This window comes from Benincasa hispida, chromosome 9 (genome assembly GCF_027475165.1).
Source record: "Benincasa hispida cultivar pf3 chromosome 9, pf3_genome.v1.1, whole genome shotgun sequence".
NCBI classification, from domain to species: Eukaryota; Viridiplantae; Streptophyta; class Magnoliopsida; order Cucurbitales; family Cucurbitaceae; genus Benincasa; species Benincasa hispida.
The window spans coordinates 79763289-79773459 of record NC_143486.1 but is presented as its reverse complement, the minus strand read 5'-3'; positions in this window follow the sequence as shown (position 1 = coordinate 79773459).

The window sequence follows — 10171 nt, the reverse complement described above, 5'->3', positions numbered from 1 at the left end:
TAGTTTCTTTGGTCATCTCACTCAATACTAGTTTACTGCGAGGTTATGATTCCTAATATGATCTTCTTCTAAGAATGTAGCATTTGCTGATATAAATACTTTATCTTTTTGAGGATCATAAAACAATCCACCGTTTGTTTCTTTAGGGTATCCTACAAATAAGTATAATTGTGAACGTCGTTCCAATTTCTTAGAGTTTTACACCAAAATGTGTGTCGGACATCTCCATATTTTGAAGTGATGTAAGCTACCTTTACGTCATTTCCATAACTCATATGGGTTTTTGAAACTTTTGGAGGGAACCATGTTCAAAATATATATAGTAGTCATTACTACATACCCCAAAAAGGATTGAGGTAACCGAGTGTAACTCATCATCGAACGAACCATGTCTAACAAGGTTCGATTTCTCCTTTCCACAACACCATTTTGTTGTGGTCTTCCAAGTGTCGTGAGTTGGATTGAATTCCATGGTCTACTAAATAGTTCTGAAATTGTAAATCCATATAATCACCACCTCGATCTGATCGAAGTGTTTTGATTCTTATACCTAATACGTTTTCGACTTCTGTCTTATATTCTTTGAATGTTTCAAGAGTTTCAAACTTGTGAATCATTAAATAGTATAGCCAAATGTTGAAGAATCGTCAACAGAATTGACAAAATACTTATATCCCCCTCGAGCTTTAACATTCATCGAACCACAAAGGTCTGAATGTATAAGTTTTAGAAGTTCTTTGGCTTGAAAACCTTTTCCAATAAAAGATCTTTAGTGATTTTTCCTTCAATACATGATTCACATGAAGATAATGAACTGTCTTCGAACTGATTTTGATGACCGTTTTTCACCAATCTCTCAATCCTGTTGAGATTTATGTGACCAAGTCTGAGGTACTAAAGATAGGCGTTAGGAGAAATTTTCGTCATTTATTTTGAGTTTCTGCTATTTTAAACATCTATATATTTTAAATAGCTTTTGCTTCAGCTGGTTTTAATATATACAAGTTATTTTCAAGTCTAGTAGATCAAATATGAACACCTCTTGAAGAAATAAATACTTCATTGATTTCAAAAGTTGCTTTATACATATTTTCTAGAAGACAAGATACGAAGATTAAGTTCCTTTTCGTTTTGGATACCTAATATACATTTTCAAGAAAAATGAAAAAATCTCCAAAATATAACTTGACGTCTCCCACTACTTCTACTGAAACGACATCACCTGTTCCCACCTTGAAAGTCATTTCATTCTTTGAAAGCTGAGTCCAAGAACTAGTTTCTTGAAGCAAAGTGTGAATATGTTAGCGGCGCCTGAATCTAGTATCTAGGTTAAGTGAGAACTTTCCACTAAATATGTTTCAATTATAAGTAAATCTGATTTACCTTGTTTTTACTTTTCAGCTCTATTTTCAGCAAGATACTGCGAGCATTTGGGTTTCCAATTCCCGTCTTCATTGCAGTGGAAACATTTTCCTTTTGTGCCTTGTTCTTGCTATTCTTAGCTAGGGTTTTCTTTTTCACTTTTCCTTTCTTCTTCATCTGGATACTCTTATCCTTTGAAAAAGAAACATACTTCTTTTTGTTGGAGTTGATGCCCTAAAGTCTCGTGTCCTGTAGTTTGTAAACAATATATACAAACATCTGTGATTGTTAATATATAATATTTACTTCACATCTTGGTGTTTTGCTCATTTACATGTTTTATTTGCTTTACCACAAACCAATAAACATCAAATCCCTGGTTATTTGTATGTGACTCAAGCATGTATGTGGTGACATACAAGTGGATCATGTCTTGAGCGATAACTAAAATGGTCTGTTAGGAGGGAAACCTTATTCTGGTAATGCTACGGACGCGGCCCGCTTTGTGGAATGGTCACAAGTGTTGTGACTTGCCACAAATGGTCTTATCCTGATCATTCGTGTTAGGGACATGCGAGCGGGGGTTTCCTATGCAAAGAGTTTATACAAGACCTCACCACGAAATGTTAATGTCTCGTTATATAACACTTTTCATGACAGAGACTTCACTTCCCTAGGATGACCATAGGTAACATGACCTCAATCCTGAGTGAGTTGGGAACTCCTGCCATTGAGGGCGGTCCTTTGATTTATATGGGTGTGAGTGGCCATGTCGTCGATTCAAGCCTACCATTTTGGTCACGTCTGATTTGGGAGCTAGGAACTCAACTACACAAGATGGAATTTACTCCTTCCCTAAGGCAGGGGTAAGTAGATAGATGGGTCCCTTAAGGGTTGATTCCGGGGCTTGAACGATATGGCGCTACACACATTCTTTTGGCTCGAGAGGTGTTCACACATAGTTGGACAATGTTATATTGTTCATTAAAGGAATCAGTGGTACTTAAGGAGTGAGATGTAACTACAGGGGAAAACAGTACATTGGCCCAGTTGTACTTATGAGCATCTATGAAAAGTCATCGTACTCATGATTGGTTATATCCAATGGAAACAAAAATATATCTGTGGTAAGAAGAGTTCAGCAGTTCGTCTTTAGTGGAATCACTGACAGTTAATGGATGGTGAATCTCGTGGCTAAAGAGTTTAGTCAACTATTCACATACTGTTGGAGCTTCGAGCCACAGGTCCATTAGGTCACCTGGGTAGCTCGGATAAAGTCGAGAACCAGTGTTTGGGTTAATTTGAAATGTTCAAATTGACAAGAGGAAGTTCAATTATATATGATATAATTAGACTGGTTAATTATATATGATATAATTGGATAAATGTATGAGATACATTATTTTGGAGAAAATTAGATATAAATATGATTTATATCAAGTAGAGGAAAAATACTATAGTAGATATATGATATCAAACAATAGGATATAAATATAATATAATTATATTTATTAATTAAATTAATTGATTAATTATTTAATAATTAACTAATTAATTCACGTTTGAACGTTGGAACATTGGGCCACGAAGGTTAAGGTAACTGGCGGGTTAAAGTAAGAAAATCGTTTTCATTTTGAGAGTTTAATTCAGTCGTGCATTTTGATATCCCGCGCCCAAAAGAATTCGTGAAAGAGCGATCGCGAGAGCCTATACGATAGAATCTCATTTGTCTAAACGATCGTCTAGTTCACGCGTTCTCAAAACGATCGTATACCACTTTCCTAAACGATCGTCCAGTTTTTCCTAAACGATATACTATACGATAAGCGTCTCCGCTATACAATAGCAGAGTTATTCTTGCGCGTGCTTATCGTTTACATGAAATCGTCTCCTCCATCCTCTACCAAACTCACAAGAGCCCACTCTTTGTGTTTTTGACACCGAGGATACTCGGGTTTTCCTTTTGGTGGTGTTGTCCCCGCGACCTTGTTCATGTACGTTCGGATCGTGCAGTAACAGTCGAGAGACTCACCGGGTGCTGGTAGATCGGTGGGAGTTTTCCGCTGCTGTGGGTTCACACAAACGAAGACCATCTTACTCTGGTATGAACCCCTTTCTCTCTGTTTTATCATATTCTGAGCATGCTGTTGATGAGTTTAATATGCATAACTATTAGTATAGAATGTATATCGTTTATGTTTCGGTCATTATGAAATCGAAGCGATCTAAGCCCGCTCATGGAACTCTCGGAATGAGATCCTACAATTGGTATCAGAGCCAGGTTTCTAACACTCTGATTTCATTTGTTACAACGAAATAACGTTTACATTCATGGTGGGTGCATTTATACGCTGTTTTGGGGATGAATTGCCTCGGTCTGTTTAAATTCCTTTTACATTTGTGGTTGTATGTAAAGGCCCCTGCGTTTTTGGGCATATATAATTGTAATCGAGTATGTATTCAAAGTGTTTGCAGTCTTGAGTCATTCATCGAAGTTTTGGGCAAAGGTCGCGGCTCTTCGAGGAAGGAGATGATCTAGGGTTGATCGTATCGTGCAGATAAGGTTCTATGCGATCGCTATCCATCGCATCGTAAAGATGAAGGACAAAGTGATCGTGGTTGAACGCATCAGTTGAACAATGGGGTATGCGATCAAGAGTTGGTTGTATCGAGAAGATGATCGGGCACGTGATCGGTTAGTATCGTTTAATGCGTGTGCGAGCTAGATGAGCATTTAGGTCAGCAAGCTTCATCACTTAGTAACTAACTAAACGATTGCTTAGCATCACAAGGTAAATCGTTTACCGAGTTGCATGCATCAGATAGACGATCAGACACTTGCGTATTGTTGAAAGCGCGCTAGACAATCGTTTAGGTTAACAAGCTTCATCGCTTAGTAACTGACTAAACGATCGCTTAGTAACTCAAGGTAAATCGTTTACCTATCGTTGCGTTACACAATCGCATGGACAATCAGGCTTCGCAGCCTCGTCGTCGTCTACACGATTGTTTGCTAAAGTTTCAATCGTCTAGTGCGCGCTGAACGATTGTCTGCCTGCTAAAGATTGTTACATGATGGAGACCTCCTGGTGGTTCAAGACCCGGTTCGTCTGTGAACTGGTTTGCTCAATGACAAGTGTAATAAATAGGTTTTTCATTCCGGTTCTTTTTGGTTTAAAGGCTCATCCCGATCCAGTAATCTATTTTTTTAATACATGCGATGTATGTTTTATATGTCATATGGTATGCACATATAGTAAATCTCACCTTAGGTTATGCATTGATCATGCATCATCTCTTTATTGTAATTGTTATAATTTAGAGAAGCTTGATTTTATTATGTAAAAGCATGCTCATGCATCATTAATATAAGAGTTATATTTACGCATGCATAAAAAGCATTGACATACATCATCTTTATATTATAATTATTATAGTATAAGGGTGAATGATAACATGTTTGCTTGGTTATTACGCGTTATATAAAAGTTATATAGTAATGACCAGACATTGCATGAGGCATGACACATAGGTTACTTTATAATTGTTATAAATGCCTCGTTATGCACAATATTTTTTAGTTGTTTCTTTTTAAGAGTTAAAGAAAAATTAGAACTAAAAGAAATAAGAAATACATGCATGCTCATTTAGGTGTAATTCATGTTTTAAAATGTTTAAAACTTAGATCACATAGACCTAGATCACGGTTCTAATATGAATAGCAATTCTAAGGCTTTAATATTTTAATCAGTTTAATAGGATTAAATTGACTAATAAAATGTTAAAGTGTAGCAAATCTATCTATAAGGGACCTTTTGTCTAAGGCGGATTCTGTCTAGGCTAGGGTATTTAAGTTGATGGAAACGTAACACCCCTACCTGGGAACTTACCTGGAAATGTGAATTAGATAGATTTGATGCATGCATGCAAGTTAAGGACAGTCCATTAAAGTGTTTAAATGTGACTACTTGAACTTGTTTATATTTCATAAACAAACGTTGTTTTTTAGCAGACTTTAACAAGACCACTTAGACTTCAATCAGTAGTCGGATTGTCTATGTTAATGAATCCCTAGGTAGAACATTCAATGGGAGGTACTTAGGGCATAAGATGCTTCACTTAAACCTTTCACTTTTCTCCTTAAGTCCACACCGTGATATCTATCCTCGTTCTCGTGGCACCTTTGGCGTGTCCCCCCAGCGGATGGTGTTTGGGTAGGTGAATATTGATGCGTTATTTTATGAGGTGGAATTATAGATAAAATGCGATGATGAAAATGAGTTGAGCACTCAAGTTTTCTCAGTGGAATCCAAGTGTAAACCCCACTGAGTTTCCTGGTAAGTCCAGGGTCGAACTCAGGGACTTGGGAAAACAGATTGTGGTGGTAATTTTTTTTAGAAGACTTTGCGGGTAAATCAAATAGTTGTTAGTTTGTTTGTTGCCGTAATGAAAATAAATAAATGCGGCGGATTTGAGAAATGTTTGATTGTGTGATAGATGCACTGAGTATGCGGATGAACGGGTTGAGAAGGTCTTTAGCTAGCATTACTTGGGAATGCATCAGACTATGCGATCATGCTACACCCATGCACAACAAGTCATTTTCCAATGCAAATGTGGTGCTCCTAAGTCTAGGATGCATGCGTTGAATGCAAAAGTGTCCATAGAGCTTATTCCTAAGTCTGAACTCTTTTCCTATGCGATGATGCAAGATGCACAAAGGAAGGGTGACCGCACACAAAATGTCTGTAGAATCTGGCATGCCCCAAGAAACTCCTTACAGCCTTTACATCTGTTGGAGGTGGGAGTTTTTCAATTGCTTCTTTTTTTGCTTTATCCACCTCCAACCCATCTCGCGATACCTTATGCCCCAACATTATGCCCTTCTTTACCATAACATTACATTTTCTCAGTTAAGAACGAGATTCGTCTCCTCGCATCTTTTCAGTATCTTCTCCAGGTTGGCCAGACAGACTTCATAGGTGTGCCCATAGATTGAGAAGTCGTCCATAAATATTTCGATGAAGTCTTCAAGATATTCTGAAAAGATGACCATCATGCACCTTTGTAACGTGCTTGGCGCATTGCAGAGGCCGAACGGCATGCAGCGAAAAGCAAAGGTCCCATATGGGCAGGTGAATGTGGTCTTGTCCTCGTCTTCTGGAGAAATCATAATTTGGTTATACTCGGCATAGCCATCCAGAAAGCAGTAAAAGTCATTCCTGGCTAGACGATCTAGCATCTAGTCAATGAACGGTAGAGAGAAATGATCTTTCTTTGTTGCCACATTCAGTTTGTGGTAGTCCATGCAAATACGCCACCTGGTGATGGTTCTTTGCGGTATCAACTCATTATTTTCGTTCGGGACTACCGTCATGCCACCCTTTTTTGGCACACACTGCACGGAGCTGACCCACGTGCTATCTGCTATCGGATAAATAATCCCCGCATCTAACCATTTAATGATCTTCTTTTTAACTACCTCTTTCATCGCAGGATTGAGTCTGCGTTGATGTTCGATCGTTGCTTTGTGATCTTCTTCGAGATGAATTCGATGCATACAGTAGGTTGGGCTAATTCCTCGAATGTCGATGAGCGTCCAGCCAATTGCTCACACATGTTTCCTCAGAATGCTCATCAACGCATTCTCCTGGTCTTCATTAAGTTCCAAGGAAATAATTACTGGCAGCTTCAAAATCTGCCTCGAAAATGTGCACTTTAAGTGGCTCGGCAGGGTCTTTAATTCCATTATTGGTGGTTTCACTAAGGACGGTTGTGTTATTTTTCTTTCTTCTTTTTCTGTTAGTTCTTCTTCTTGGGTTTCGATTGTCTCAACTTCCTTGTTTGTTTTTGTTATAATCCTATTACAGGCAGCAATGGATGCGCTTGCATCCTCTTCTTCATTCTCCTCGTCAAGATTTTCTTCTGTAGTCAAAATCTGGTCGTCGTCTGAGTCATGCAGGTCTTCTTTGGTAGGAAACTTCATGGCACGAATTATGTTGAACTTGATCTTCTTTCCATTTATGCTCAAAGTGATCTCCCCTTTATGCACATCAATCTGGGCACGACCTGTTGATAAAAATGGTCGCCTCAAGATGATGAGCACATCTTGGTCGGCTTCGTAATCTAAGATGATGAATTCGGTTGGTAGGATAAATTTATCGATGGTGATCAGCACGTCCTTCACCTTCCTCTATGGATGCAACAGAGATCTATCTGCAAGTTGGAGAGTCATGATCGTAGGTGCAAGTTGCCCCATATTCAGCTACTTAAAGATCGACAGAGGCATCAAGTTGATGCTAGCTCCAAGGTCATACAAGGCTTGCCTGATGTACAGTCCTCCAATGAAGCAGGGTATAGTAATGCTCCCAGGATCACTAATTTTCGGTGGAATTATTGATTTAGAACTTTGTGTTAAGGCCACCGTGGCAAACTTACTAGTACCCCTCTTCTTGGTTACCATTTCCTTCAGAAACTTCGCATATGCAAGCATCTTCTCAATCGCTTCATTGAATGGAATATTAATATGTAATTATTTTAACATAGACAGAAAGTGTTGGTACTGTACCTCTTCATTCTTTTTCTTTTTGAGTCTTTGCGGGAAAGGTGGTAACTGTACTCTCACGGTCCCCTTCTCTGTTAGCTTTGAGGCGGATGCAACTTCTGGCTCTATTGCTTCTTTTTCTCTTTCTTCTTCTTGTGTTACCATAATTTCAAGTTCCAACGCAATGGGAGAAGTGTGGCTAACTCCTTCTTTTCTCCCTCCATATTTTTTCCATTCCGCAATGTCACAGCTTGACATGGCTCTTTACCTGATCCCCCCAGGTTGCGTGGGAGTTTTGTTGAACTCGGCAAAGCCCCTTGCGGTCTGTTCTTTAGCTCACTTGCAATCTAGCCCATATGTAATTCTAGATTGCGGATGGACGTAGCTTGACTTTGAAGCACAATTTCGTTTTTCTCTATATATTGCTTCAATAGGCTTTCTAGGGAGGAGGATTGTGGCGGTTGCGAGCTACTGGCTTGATTGATTATCTAACCGTTATTTCGCGGGAAGAATCCAGGTGGCCTTTCTTTCTGTGCCACAGATTGAAAATTCTGCTGCTGATTCTTCCATGCAAAATTGGGGTGGTTTCTCCACCTGGGGTCGTAGGTATTAGAAAATGGATTATTTTTCACAAAGTAAATAGATTGTGGATTCTGTGAGCATTCTTCCATTGCATGCCCATCACTGCAAGTCGCACACCTTGCGGTGTTTTGACTTATTACGTTAATTTGTCCATTTTGCGGTGTTGGATTGTTGATCGCAATTCCCTAAATTAACTTCATCATTGCGGTCATCTGATTCTATAGTGAAATAATAGCACCATTACTTGCGTCATTATCCTTGATTCTCAATATCTGATCACCCTCTCTCCAATTCTCGTAGTTTTTATAGATGCAATCCAAGATGTTTTTAGCCTCGTCATACGTTTTGTCAAGCAAACCACCAGCGACTGCCGCATTGGCAACGGTCTACGAAGCAGGATTTAAACTATGATAAAAGATTTCAATCTGAAGGAAGTCTGGCAATCCGTTGTGTGGACAGTCCCAGACTAATCTCTTAAACCTCGCCCAGGCATCGCTGAGCGATTCGTCCATATCTTGTTCAAAATTGGTGATTAGTTTCCTTTGTCTAGCATTCTCAGTAGGTGAAAAATATTTCTTCATAAATTTCTCTACAACCTGTTCCCATGAAGTGATCTCTCCCGGCTCGAGGGAATACGCCCATTTTTTGCATAATCAGTAAGAGAAAATGGGAACAAAGTTAGTCGAAGTTCTTTGACAGAGATGTTCAGGAACACAAAAGTATTGCAAATTTCTATAAAGCTACCGAGGTGGGCGTGCGGGTCCTTTGGATTGTCCTGCAGTCTGGAACATCTGCAGCATAACCGACTTCATTTCGAATATGCTTCCGTTAAGGGCAGGCCTCATGATTTCTGGTGAGAAATCATAGAGTTTTGGCGATGCATAGTCCTTAATGGGCCTATTACGATCGTTAGCCAAAAGGATTGGATTCGCCATGACGTTGTTTTCGTTTGGTGCTCCGTTTTCAGGCTGCTCCGCCATATCTTCTTTGTCTTACTGTTGTTGGTGGTGGTCTCTTAATCTTTGTCTGAACGTCCTCTCAATCTCTGTGTCGTAATTTACCAGAGATTGAGAGTCTGGAAAGAAATCAGAAAAATTATCGTTAGCATACTATTTTGTCGAAGTCCCCGGCAACGACACCAAAAACTTGATGTATTATTTTATGAGATGGAATTGTGGATGAAATACGATGATGAAAATGTGTTGAGCACTTAAGTTTTCTCAGTGGAATCCAAGTGTAAACCCCACTGAGTTTCCTGGTAAGTCTAGGGTCGAACTCTAGGACTTGGGAAAACAAATTGCGGTGGTAATTTTTTTAGAAGACTTTGCGATAACCGGTAACTCAAATAGTTGTTGGTTTGTTTGTTACGGTAATGAAAATAAACAAATGCGACGGATTTGAGAAAAGTTTGATTGTATGATAGATGCACTGAGTATGCGGATGAACGGGTTGAGAAGGTCGAAGGTCTTTAGCTAGCATTACTTAGGAATGCATCAGACTATACGGTTATGCTACACTCATGCACAACAAGTCATTTTCCAATGCAAATGCGGTGCTCCTAAGTCTAGGACGCATGCGTTGAATGCAAAAGTGTCCATAGAGCTTATTCCTAAGTCTCTACTCTTTTCCTATGCGATGATGCAAGATGCACAAAGGCAAGGTGACCGCACACAATCATATCCT